Here is a 13,699-nt window from a genome sequence, read left to right as displayed (position 1 = left end):
TAGTAATCATTAGTATTGGGGTTTTTTATAGAGTGTCTTACTTAAGGGGGCGGTTTGTCAGAAGTTTGTCTATGTTGGACTTGAAAACGTCCAAGTTGTAGTCAGGCGGGAAAGAGGCAAACGGCAGAGAGTTCCACTGGCGTGCAGTTCTTAGAAAGAAGCTTTGCTCATGGAATATACGTTTGGATTTAGGCACAGATAAAGAGTGGGTAAATTATTGACAGTAGTTTCAGCCAGACGGGTGTTTCTCGTGAAAGATTGGCGAGGGGGACGAGGGATTGGAGCTCAGACGAGCACCTGCCATGGAAATAACGATAAAACAAAGACAGGCTCGCAACGTCTCTTCTGTGGGAGAGAGGTTGCAGCGAAGAGAAAAGGCCATCCCTCACTAAACCACGAAGTCTATTTTGTAATCTGTCAAGGCAGGATAGGCTGTTTTTAGCAGCTCCTGCCCAGATATGGAAGCAGTACACCATCCTTGGACGTACTTGGCTTTTATACAGATAGAGAATTGCATCACTAGTGAGATATCTTCTGGAGCGGTAGAAGGATCCCACCATTTTCCCAGCGTCCCTGGCAACAGATTTGTTTACGTGTTCCATTTCAGATCAAGAGTAAAGGTCAAACCCAAAAGCTGGTCAAAACATGGAGCCTCCCCAAGACGAGAGCCATCCATTTCAATTGATGCCAGATGGGGGTCAGAGCGTTGATGACGTAAAGATAGAAGCTTGGTTTTAGATGCATTAAAAGTGACCAGCCACCTCTTCACCCATTGTACCACGCGCTCAAGATCAGAGGAGAGAGAATTAGAGAGAACTTTGTCATTTACGGCCTTTGATGTTTTGCCATAAATGGCCGTGTCATCAGCATAGATGTCAACGAATGATTTAAGTATTTGTTTAGGGAGATCATTGATGTAGATCAGGAAGGGAGTTGGGCCCAGGATGGACCGATGGGGGACTCCAGCATTAATACTGTGGTCCTCTGATTTCTGCCCATCAACCACTACTCTTATGAACTTATCAGAGAGAAATGATTTAATGATTGAGAAAACATTTCCAGTAATACCGTAGCTGGATATCTTGTGAAGTAGGCCTTTATGCCATACCTTATCGAAGGCCTTCGATATGTCAAGAGCAATTGCCCTGGAAAGGAAACCTTTGTCAAGAGATTCACTAATCCTATGTGATATAACCGTTAGCACATCTGCTGTAGATCTTACAGAGCGGAAACCATATTGAATGCCACTAAGAATGTTGTTTCTGTTGAGGTGGTTGACTACTTCTTTATTTAATATGGATTCCAATAACTTACTCATGACACACAGGAGACTTATTGGTCTGTACTGAGAGGGAGATGACTTTTCACCTGAATTCTTAAATACAGGGCATACTGCTGAGGTTTTTATAGGGTGTTGGAAAGCACTTCTCCTTAAGGCAACGCTTAAACAGTTTTGTAAGTATGGGTGCAAGTTCTGGTTGGAACTTTTTCAGCACTATAACTGGAATGCCGTCAGGGCCAGTTGCTTTACTGGAATCAAGGTTTTTGATTAACTTGGCGACCTCACGTACAGATATTTGTATGTTGTTTTAAAAGAGTAGTGTCGTCGTATAAGAAACAGCGGACACTTCGCATTAGAATTGATCTCAAGAATCCAATTATTAAATAGCACTAATTGACCCGATCTTGAATGATCATTCCCGTTTGCAACTCGCCCATCAGTTGTTCCAAAGCTACAGTAACCCAAATGTTGTTATATTGGCCTTGTGGAGGACTAGGATAAAATGTAGGTTTTCAGGAATCGGGGAGTTCCAATTTGACATGTGGGGATATGTGAGACAAAAATGGCTGTGTTTCATAACATATAGGAAGCGGGAAGAGAATTCATGAATATCTAGCGCTTAAAATAGAATATCTTCTCTCTTTTCTTTCTCTGCTAGATTAATATACCAGAATGTGGAAAGAAGTAGAAAATTCTTTTAGTAAAAAGCAAAAAACAAACAAAAAACGTAACGAATATTTTCACACCGAGCGTCTAAAAATGTACATCAAATGACTTGATTCGTGATGTCTCCAAATCCCTTGGTGCGCGTCTATGCCTAGGTTGGTGTGTGTGTATATATGTACATAATATATGTGTAATATACGTGTAAAATTTATGTGTGCATGTGCATGTACATATGTGTTCATGTATGTATGTGTATATATATGTTCATGTATGATTTTGTATATATGTGTATACATATGCATGCGTGTGTATGTGTACATATGTGAACGTAGGTGAGTATATGTGTACTTTTCAACATTTTACAACAGGTTTCGTTTGCTGTAAACATTTCTTCGGCCCACTGGCTATACTAGTTTCTGCTACTAAGACCATCCAGGTACACTTATAAATCAGTCATTCACACTGAATAAATGGAAATATCGATTTAAAATGTTGTGCTCTTCGAATAAATTTTATTTTTTTAATTATACATGCATATATATATGTGTGTGTGTGTGTGTTGTGTGTGCGTTGTTGTGTGTGCGTTGTTGTGTATACATGTGTGTGTATACATGATAGAGTAGAATGCACACGAAGATAAATATTTTTCCTAAAATTAATATATTCCTATTTATATTTACAAAAAAAGAATAGTTCTTAAATAAGTTAGAGTATCGCATGAAAAATGCATCTAATAGAATCGAAACTTGCCACGAACCAAAGTAGCATCAGACCTATCAGAAATTCTGCGAGGACGAATCGTGGGTCAACATGAAGGTGGTCTTCGTCAATTCAAAATAGCAAAAAAAAACTTCCAATACCCTTTCTACTGATAGAGTGATCATATAATTCACAGGAGAGGGCAAAGTGCACAAAACCTCATCCAGACCGCTTAGGGCCCTCTGAAAGAATCTCGCGCATTCCGAAAAAAATATTGAAGAGGGTCCTCAGTGAAAAGCTCCTGACATTGCAACACAAGCTGGTTTCAGCCCCATAACAGGTGTTATAAATATTCTCAAACTGGGCTACTATGGTAGAGCTGCGAGGGAATCTCTTTTTCGTCCTGCCAGTATCAAGCGTAGAAAAGATTGGGCTCGTGAGATGGTGGAGCGATGTATGACCATTTGGACCGATACCATTTTCTGAGTCACAATTTGCTTTATTTCCCGACAGTGGAATGGTATGGGTAGGGAGACTCCCTCAGCAAGATTGCAGCCAACGGTGAAACAGGGGGGTTTCTTGGTCATGGCATCAGGGGTAATTTGGAGTGATGGTTGCTCAGACCTGGTGGGGTACAAGGGAAACATTAATTCTACTAAATATGTTTCAATATTACATGAAAGATTCCTGCCAATATTCTCAAATGGTAAAATGAACCAAGTTGACTTTTTATTTATGGAAGACAAAACTCTTTTTCACGCTGTTACGCAACACAACATTGGTTGAGCCAAAATGGTATTAATAAACTTCCATGTTCAAGTCATTCACCGGATATGAACCCAGTTGAAAACCTTTGGGGCATATTAGAAGGAGAATTCGCAAAAAAGAAAAGGAATCCATCTTCTAAGCTTGATCTTTTAGCATTATTGCGTCAGACATGGCAAGAAATTCCTCAAGATTATATGTGTCAACTGATCACTGCCATGCCTAGAAGATCCCTAATATTAAAAACAGCAAAAGAAATGTCTAACAAGTATTAGTTATTAATTTTGTGACTATTTTTATTGTGTTCTATACATTATATGTTTATTGGAATTAACTGTTTTTATGGGTGTCTATTATTTTCTTTTATTAAAGTTTTAAAAAGGATAAGTGGAGTCATTAGAATTTGGGGGAAGATCGATGCAGGGAGAAAAAAAAATAGACACTAATAATAGTCAAAAGACTATTCGACTAAAATAAAAAAAATCATCAATTGGTGCGCACTTGTATGACAATAAAGTATGTGGTGAAACGTATTCGGATCGCTGTTTTCACATTGTACACAAGGCCCGTTCTAAATAACATCTCAATATTTTGGAGGCCGTAACTGTACTAATGCGCAAACCATCGCTTTCTAGGCAAAAGAAGCTGTCGCACAAATTAGACCTGTGTAAAGAGCTCTGATTTACAAAAAAAAAATCGCCTACATTGCGTCATTATTTCTTGTTTCTGCACTTATTTTCAGGCAAGTTAACGTTTTGTTTGTTTTTTCAATTTTGTCCTAGGTTCTGAAATATGGACGATATGTCACGGGTTATTCATTCATCTAATTCACCCCGTGTAGTTTTATAATTTTTTTATGGAGGGTTCACCCCTCCCTTCGCCTCCATTTTTCAATTGTGTAAATTGTTTTATTTTAATCGCTGCCGACGTAATCTCTTGATAGGAGTCGGACGAACGGTACCTCGAGGTTCTTTTTTTTTTTAAATTTTAGTCGAATAGTCTTTTGACTATTTTTAGTGTCTATTTTTTCTCCCTGCATCGATCTTCCCCAAAATTCTAAGGATTCGACTTAGCCCTTTTTAAAACTTATTGTTTGGACAAAGAATACTATGTTTATATTAATTTCCTTAATCCATGATTTTTCAATATAGGCTTATCTCCTCTGAGGAAAAGTCATTAGAAAAATATCAATTCTGGTTTGGAATAATTTTGCTATTTAGCAACTACATAGAAAACATATTAAAGATTAAATCCCTTTAAGAGACAGAGTAAATACATATATATATATATATATATATATATATATATATATATATATATATATATATATATATGACTACTTCATTTACTCACATAAAATTAATATACGGAAGTATAAATTTATGCGTAAACTTTAAGTATTTACTTCAAAAGTGCTCAATACCTAGGTAGAGTTAGTTAGTAATTTATAAAACATATATGACGATTAAGCTACACTGAATATTCCGCGTTTCATCCACTCTAGGATTCTTCAGGCTTATATATATTATTCCATTTTCTTTAGCGTCTGTTTCTGTATGTCTTTTTTAAAGAAAAGCAAAACCATATACCAAAGCTAAAATTATATTTGCATTAATTTCATCATTATTCCAACTATCCGTAAACAGATTAAAGAACTTTATTATTTCTAATCCTCAAATTATAAGGAAAGAATTTAAAGAAAATGAACAGCAATGTTAATATGGGTTCGATCATATGAATAGAATAACTAGAAACATCATACATGAATGATAATATGAATTTCTCATGAATCCATTAAAGCCAAAGTCCGTAAATGTTTCAGATGATCAGGAAAAAGAAGAAAAATTGATTAAATGCCAGCAGAAGAATGAACGAAGATAAAATTAACGCAAAAAGGTAGGCTCTCTCTACCGTGTTAAAGAGTAACTTACACCTGACAGTATACTGCACGTGTACAGGGCCACCATTTGCCCATGTGTGGAGTAATGTTGCCACATTCGGGTGCGTTTATCTGCCAATGGTCTTTCACGCTTAGCCAGGGTTCATAAAAGATAACCTCATAGGCACCGCCCTCTCTGTAAAGCAAACCCCAATCCCTATCCCATCAACGAAATGTTGCATCCCTGTGTCTATTTTACAAATATTTAATGGAAGTTGCTCCGACGAACTCCAAGCCCTCGTGCTTCCTCAACGTAAATACCCTCGACAAACCTGACAAGCAGCAAAATCTCACCCCTACACAGTAGAAATTCATAGATTCCGGAAAGCCTTCTTCTCAAATATTTTTTCCCTGGAATTGCTAGAATTTGAGATTCCATTCCGGATTCTTGCTTCCCTAACAGTACCCAGATGCAGAAGTTCAAGTGTAATGTAAACAGACATCTTGCTGCTCAACTCCCTATATAGTATCCTTGAAAATTCTGTCCCAAATCAAATAGAAGCTCAATACATACAAGTTGCACTGGATCTGGTTTGTGGTGAAAAAGCAATAAAAACTTATCTTCCTCACAACCAAATAGAAAACCAATAGAAGATATCTACTGGGCATGAAAAATAAATATTTTTTAATCTTCAAGTTCCATTAGATTTCCATTTAAGAATTTTATTCTAAGGACTTCTCGAGGACACAATAGAATCGTGACACGTCATAGATTTGTGATCGTTTTACTTAACTGCGTACATGCAATTGTCCATATTTGGAAATTATTTTATAATCAAACATTCCATGTAAAGAGTGAGATATTGAACTGGAAAAATGTAATCAACTTCATTTTGCGAAAAAAATAAACAAAATTCATTTCGTCATCGGGGTCGGTTTATACATAAAAATGAGCATCGTGGATGAAGTTTTCAATATCTACGGATGATCAAAAGCGAAATAAGATACTTTTATTTTTCATCAGATTTTTTTAAATAGTTTTCTTAGCGATTTAACTAGTTTTTAGTTTTCGTTCTTCAGTCAAACATGTCTTAAATTACTGTAGATTTATACATTCTGAAATTACTTGAGCGTTACAATATAATTATCAATAATACTGAGACATTTTTGACTAACTTAATTTTCTTGAAAATAATTCCCCACACGTGCGGTTTCACACCTTACGATGTACATGTAATGGCCATTTTTCGGGGATAATAGAAAAAGCACTCGGATTTATGGTTAAAGCTTACTTGGGAACTCATTGTTCGCTTAACAATGAAGTGTGACCGTTAGAACTCTGTGTCTTTAAAAGTTTTAAAGAAGACAAAATGACTAAATAAATACTATGCTTGAAAACTAAATACATAAATGTCCAATTTACTAACAGGATAGATTCTATAGTATATGTCTATTTGCTAGTTTTATTAGTATCACCACATATATAAAAAGCTTTTTTTCCGTGTGTGTGTGTGTGTGTGTGTGTGTGTGTGAGAGAGAGAGAGAGAGAGAGAGTTTCCTAGGGACTCCGAAACGGTTGGGCCGAATTTTTCTGAAATTTCACACAAATGTACATTATCTGTTTGAGAGTGTTCGCAGATAGGTTTTATATCATAATGTCTCCCATAAGTTTCACGAATTTATAATAAAAAACGATTAAAGAAGGAACAGTTCGATTTTAACCAGAATTAACGCCTTTATACAATCTAACATTACAAGTGCATTTAAACAGTTTTTCACCGCACAAGCAGAATGGGGTTGAAATATAAAAATCAGCATGTTCTTTGCTAAGGCAGGGGCGCGTTCGAAGTGAATATTTCCGTTTAGAGCACAATCGAACGATGATGGTTAATTTTTGCATTTTATACTTTAATTTAAGCGATTAGCAAATAATTTCATAAAATCAACTCTACATTATTTACAATGCAATCTCGACTACAAGGTATTTTGGGGAAAGTCACTGCAGAGAGGTATGTGAAGTTAACTTTCAGAGCATCATGATGCTCCCCGATTAAAGCAGGCAATTAATCTATTTGATTTATGAATGGTGTATTTACTCGATCCTGTGACGGTATATTTATCGGAATTGTGAAAGATTCATTGATCATAATTCAATGCCGGGCAACATTGGGTTCACCTGATAGTGTGTAATAATTTTATTTTTAGTTTAGGCTATTTTAATATTAATGTCAACAGCAAATTCTACAGAACAACCGAGCAATCGACCGAAAGAAAATACTTCTCAGAGAAATGATTGGACAAATAGAAATGGAAAATTTATGGATATCAAACGGCTAGACATTGGAATTTCCTCCCGGATTTCTGCTTCCCTGTCTGTAATGATATGCAGAAATCTCCAACGTTAGCAGACATCTCGTTGCTCAACTCCCTATATAGTACTCCTGTAGATTGATCGCAGGATTATGTCCAAGTGACACTGTATCTTGATTGGTGTTAACTAACAATAAAAAATCAAAGGGTTGAGAAAGTTTCCTAATCAACTTTTTTTCTTCTTTATTTTTCTCCACCTTCTATCTAAATTGTTTCATATAGACATCTATTTTTAATAATCTTTTTAACCATTTGGAAGTTTTTATGTATGAGGGTCCTTTGAGTAAATGTGGTATTATGGTTGTTATAGGGGCTTACCCATTCATTTATGATGGCCTCTTCTAACCCTTATATGAACCACCAGTCTAATCCTACCGTGAGGAAATATCGCGGCCTGACTCTAGACTAATTTAACAGTCGAAAATACTTACACACTTTCTTTATATGCACTGTCTTGTACAATATAGTCTTTCTACCAAAACTTGTTGTTCTCATCTTTCTTGTACAATATAGTCTTTCTACCAAAACTTGTTGTTCTCATCTTTCTTGTACAATATAGTCTTTCTACCAAAACTTGTTGTTCTCATCTTTCTTGTACAATATAGTCTTTCTACCAAAACTTGTTGTTCTCATCTTTCTTGTACAATATAGTCTTTCTACCAAAACTTGTTGTTCTCATCTTTCTTGTACAATATAGTCTTTCTACCAAAACTTGTTGTTCTCATCTTTCTTGTACAATATAGTCTTTCTACCAAAACTTGTTGTTCTCATCTTTCTTGTACAATATAGTCTTTCTACCAAAACTTGTTGTTCTCATCTTTCTTGTACAATATAGTCTTTCTACCAAAACTTGTTGTTCTCATCTTTCTTGTACAATATAGTCTTTCTACCAAAACTTGTTGTTCTCATCTTTCTTGTACAATATAGTCTTTCTACCAAAACTTGTTGTTCTCATCTTTCTTGTACAATATAGTCTTTCTACCAAAACTTGTTGTTCTCATCTTTCTTGTACAATATAGTCTTTCTACCAAAACTTGTTGTTCTCATCTTTCTTGTACAATATAGTCTTTCTACCAAAACTTGTTGTTCTCATCTTTCTTGTACAATATAGTCTTTCTACCAAAACTTGTTGTTCTCATCTTTCTTGTACAATATAGTCTTTCTACCAAAACTTGTTGTTCTCATCTTTCTTGTACAATATAGTCTTTCTACCAAAACTTGTTGTTCTCATCTTTCTTGTACAATATAGTCTTTCTACCAAAACTTGTTGTTCTCATCTTTCTTGTACAATATAGTCTTTCTACCAAAACTTGTTGTTCTCATCTTTCTTCATAACTCTTTCCTAGGTACACCACAATTTTCTATGAGGTTTCGAAAACTCGTGAAGGAAATCCGAATTTTAAATACTTCAGTGTTCTCATAAAAAACTGGCGATAAGGATTCGAGAACGCAAATTGAAAAGTCGAATTGAAAATACTCCATTGTTTCACAACATCTGGTGAAAATAGTTTCAAGCATACAAAGGATTAAAGAACCGACCTCAACAACATCGACCTTGCGACGAAGTATTCGTACGAGAAGATGAAAAATACTAGCAACGAACCATTCAGAGAGTCGGCACCGTATAACCGAACGTCTAAATGTTTTAAAACCCCAACAGCAACTCTAAAAGTTGCATTGGACACTAAAAAATTGTCAAGTCGCAGTTCGGTGTACCAACTTATATTTCGCGGTATGAAATAAATATTAAAAAAAGATAAGAATATTCAACGGATGAAATGTTATCAATCATAAAATACGTAAATAGACATTTTACTGAACTAAAAAGTGACGTCTCGGTTATTTTTTTTTTTTTTTACACGTTGATTTTCTCTCAAAGTGAAAAATAAATTTTGAAACAAAAATAAATTGAGTTTAACTATTTTTGCCATAGAAAAAAGCTGAACTTAAATTAAGAGAGAGATGAGCGCAAGTATTTCCTCTCTCTGAATCTACATCGCGTTGACCGTTAAGAAAGAAAAAAGAGGCTATGTGAGTATTCATATTTTTAACAGGTTGAAAGCCATATTTATTTTTCCATGTTTTTAAAAGAGAAAAACAATAAACAAAGAAATGCTTAAACTAAACTTTGGTTCAAATTTGGAAATATCTAATGGATTTGTATAAAAAGAACGAAGAAACGGCAATGCAAAAACAACAAACAAACGAAGGAAAAGTAGGTTGAATGGATCAAATATCAAATGGAACAATATCAGAAGCAACAAAAAGACAAAGAAAGATTTCAGGAGCAACAACAATAGAAATAGAAACAAGATTTCAAAAATTATTGTTGAAAGAGCAAGAAAAAACATTCTTATTACTATAACCTTTAATAAATAAAAACCATGTCACGGAAAGTAACATAGCAATTGCACAAAACGTAGTCCTGAACCCAATAGACAGTTTAATTTACACCCGGGCGAGGACGACTTTCACTAATTTTGGAAGGTATGAAGACCTGTATAATATTGTTTGTGCAGATTGAGCGGAATCCAAAAAGGTCCGCTTGTTGCTTTGAAAACTGAATCCAGCGGAACACAACAAATTTGTGAATTATACTTTACTGTTAAAACTTTTTTCTGAAACCATAAAATACTTAATAGAACTGTTCAGTCCGAATACGTCGTTATTTTAGAAGAGGTAGAAATGCCTGAATTTAACAAAAAAAAATGACAATAACTATTTAACATTTGCATCAATAGTCGACAAATATTGCGACGATTTAAAATTAGTAAACCTGAATGCTGATGACTTCAAACTTCTGATCCTTTTACAGAAATTTTTATCAACAAAAGAAACTGAAATTTTACGAAGAATTCATCTGAATGTAAAAGTTAAGAAACGCAAGAATTTCCTTGCCAACCTGATAGAATATCTAAACCCTATTCTTCAGAGAAAATAAAAAAGAAAGAACGCCATTCCCTCTACACACACAAAAAAGACAATTCACTGAAAAATAAAGTAAGTCACTATCAAGACTATGTTATTGATGCAGAGCCCCACCTTTGGGTAAAGGAATTGTTTTTAATTTTCTATGCATAAATATAATTCAGCAATTGAAATTGAACCAATCATCTAATAAGAAACCACAATTAATTAATAAGTAATTAGTTAACGCTCATTTTCAAAGGAATATACAGACTAGTTAACATTTATGTACTCGCTTCCTATCCATGACTTAGTATATTAAATAATTTTAAATAAAAATATTAGGTTTTTAATAGCAATATCAGAGCGAAAAAATTCACAACTTTATAGGTATATACATAGGTAGATTATAATTCTTACATGTTAGTGTTTTATGAGTACTAGCTGGACCTGTGGAAATTCCACAGAGGACTCATTCATATGCAATATATTGGTGTTGGCATTCTATAGATATTCAGTGTAAATGGAGACGCTCTAATATTATTGTAGCTTTTTGTTAAAGCTGTAAAAGCTAGCACGAACGCCCGGCAAAGCCCGGTTGTACAGTGCGCTTAAATACGATATTTTAATTTTTGCAGGTTTCGTATAAATTATGATAGAGTTAATGGTCTATCAATTTTTATATATTATAAAGTTGCGATTTCAAAAATAATATATATATATATATATATATATATATATATATATATATATATATATATATATTCATATGACTTGGGTCCATTAGCTTGAATCGAAATTGAAATAAAAACTTAGGAAAAAGTATATGTACATATACATAACTTGAGTTCCTTCAGCCATAATCGAAACCGAAATAAAAAACGTATGAACAATTCTTGATACAATTATTTATTAAAAAATAGATTACTGATTCCTTCAGCCATAATCGAAACCGAAACCAAAAATTATGAAGGATTCTTGGTGAAATTATTTATGACAAGAAATGGAAATACATAAGAATTAAACAACCCGGAGTAAGCCTTGCACAGAAAATAATACACACGCGATCGTATTAATATATATATATATATATATATATATATATATATATATATATATATATATATATATATATACTAGCAAATATATGCTGCATCCGGTCACAGAGAAAATGATATCATCACAGACAAACATTTCCACCCAAAAACTAAAAAAAATCAGAAAGTAATGCCCGTATGATATCATGCCAGCAGAATATATAATAAATAAGCCCCCGTCTCCCCTAAAAACAAGGTAATCTTGTGAGGATGATATCATAAGGAATGAACGTATACTATACAGCCTTCCAGAAAGAGGCGGTGATGCCTGGGAGGAATGTACCATGATGAATGAAAATATATTACACATAATTGAATATGTATAAACCGTTTTAATGTTAACTTAGGATAGGTGAAAAAATGTTAGCAATTATTAATTTATACAGCATTAAAAACAATGGCAAGTTTCATCGTCCACGTGAAACTTCAAAATGAACATTGGGCAGAAAAATTGCAGTCTATGAAAGAATCCGTCTGTAGCGTTACTTTGTCGGCTGCGCTTCAGTTCGATGCAGCATTTTTCAACGTTAAACGCGCAAATTGAATAACTGTATCTTAAGAACATCCGTTATTTAACCGCAGTTAGTTTTCACTTTCTTTCCGGCAGACCAGGATGCCAAGAGGCAGACAGTAATAGTCTACATGGTGCCAATAAGTATGCTTCAAATAAAGGTATCTTCTTATATATAATAATGTAATGTCAACCTTTTCTCTATTCCATTGACCATTATAGCGTTCGAAACAAAACTTTCATATACTAATTAATTCCTCGAAATTACAAGGAAGGTCGCATATATTTTCACTCTCAAGCAATTATCTACTCCCACCATACCAGGTGTCAACAGGGACTATTATTAATGTTGTGGTTCAGCGTTACAGTTTGCTAGTCATCAAGAAACCCCAATTCTCGATGGAAGTCGCATTCCTCAAAGTCTCAGAGCGGTTCGAGGAGCTTTCGGGCGTTATTTTATTTTTTCTGTTAAACAGAAACTTGTCAATTTCTAACCACGTAGCTCTGGGCCTCCGATCTGCCATGGATTCCCAAGGAAATAATTTTGAGAAATGTCGCTCATAAAGTTTATCCAGCCAGTAACTGTATGTTCCGACCCTATAGCACATTCTCGTTGCAGATTGTTTTGTCTTTGCCATGTCATGTGACCAAAAATAAATTATTTTGATAGTTTTGCAGATGTCCCTTTTTGATTTGTTAAAAATTCTGCCATTACGCAAGAATATATATAACGTTTTATAACGTCGATAAATTCATTGTTATGTCTTCCATCATAGACTGATTAAATGTTTGTGTTATTAAAACGATTTTAAATGTAGCCTACTTTAATTCACATTTGCAAAGCACGTTAGTTATCAACTTTTCATTGACTGATCAATTTGACTTGCGCTCTGTATATTCCGGCAGTTTCCGTCAGCCGGCATGCGAGCTTCAGCCAATATTTACGGAAATCCAGGTCGCTAATTGCATAATATAATTAATGAAAAGTTTGCATTTCTCTATTCCATTGATCATAATAGACAAAACCTTCATATACTAATCAAGTTTTTCAAACACTTGTGCCATTTCCTTGTGGACATTTCCAGAAATTGTGTTCTTTCAAATGTTCTTATATTTCTTTCATCTACAAGGAAAGCCGGGAATATTTTTACTCTCATGCTATTATTTATTTCTACCGACACAAGAGCCAGTGAAGACTGTTATGAATAGGGTGATCGTTTCTTGCTATTATATCATACTTTCTTTCTTACTAATTATTAGTATTGCTAGTAAGATAACAGCATCATATGTTTAGAAGTTCAAGTATCTTCCCAGGTTCGATTGTTAATTGTGGATTGCATATATTATAGTAGTTTGCAATTACCTTTTAGAGGGTGTGGTTATTCGGTAGTAGAATTACCTCCTTTTATTTCAAATCGAGAATCGACGTGTATCCAATTGAAAAGCCCAAATAAAAACGAAACTAAAGTGTAGGAGTTATTGTTTTTGGCTGGCTTAGGACGTGGTGGCTAGAGAAAGTGTTA

This window comes from Euprymna scolopes, chromosome 22 (assembly GCF_053919585.1).
Source record: "Euprymna scolopes isolate OS-2025 chromosome 22, ASM5391958v1, whole genome shotgun sequence".
Classification (NCBI taxonomy): domain Eukaryota; kingdom Metazoa; phylum Mollusca; class Cephalopoda; order Sepiida; family Sepiolidae; genus Euprymna; species Euprymna scolopes.
Note: the sequence above shows the minus strand (reverse complement) of the source record.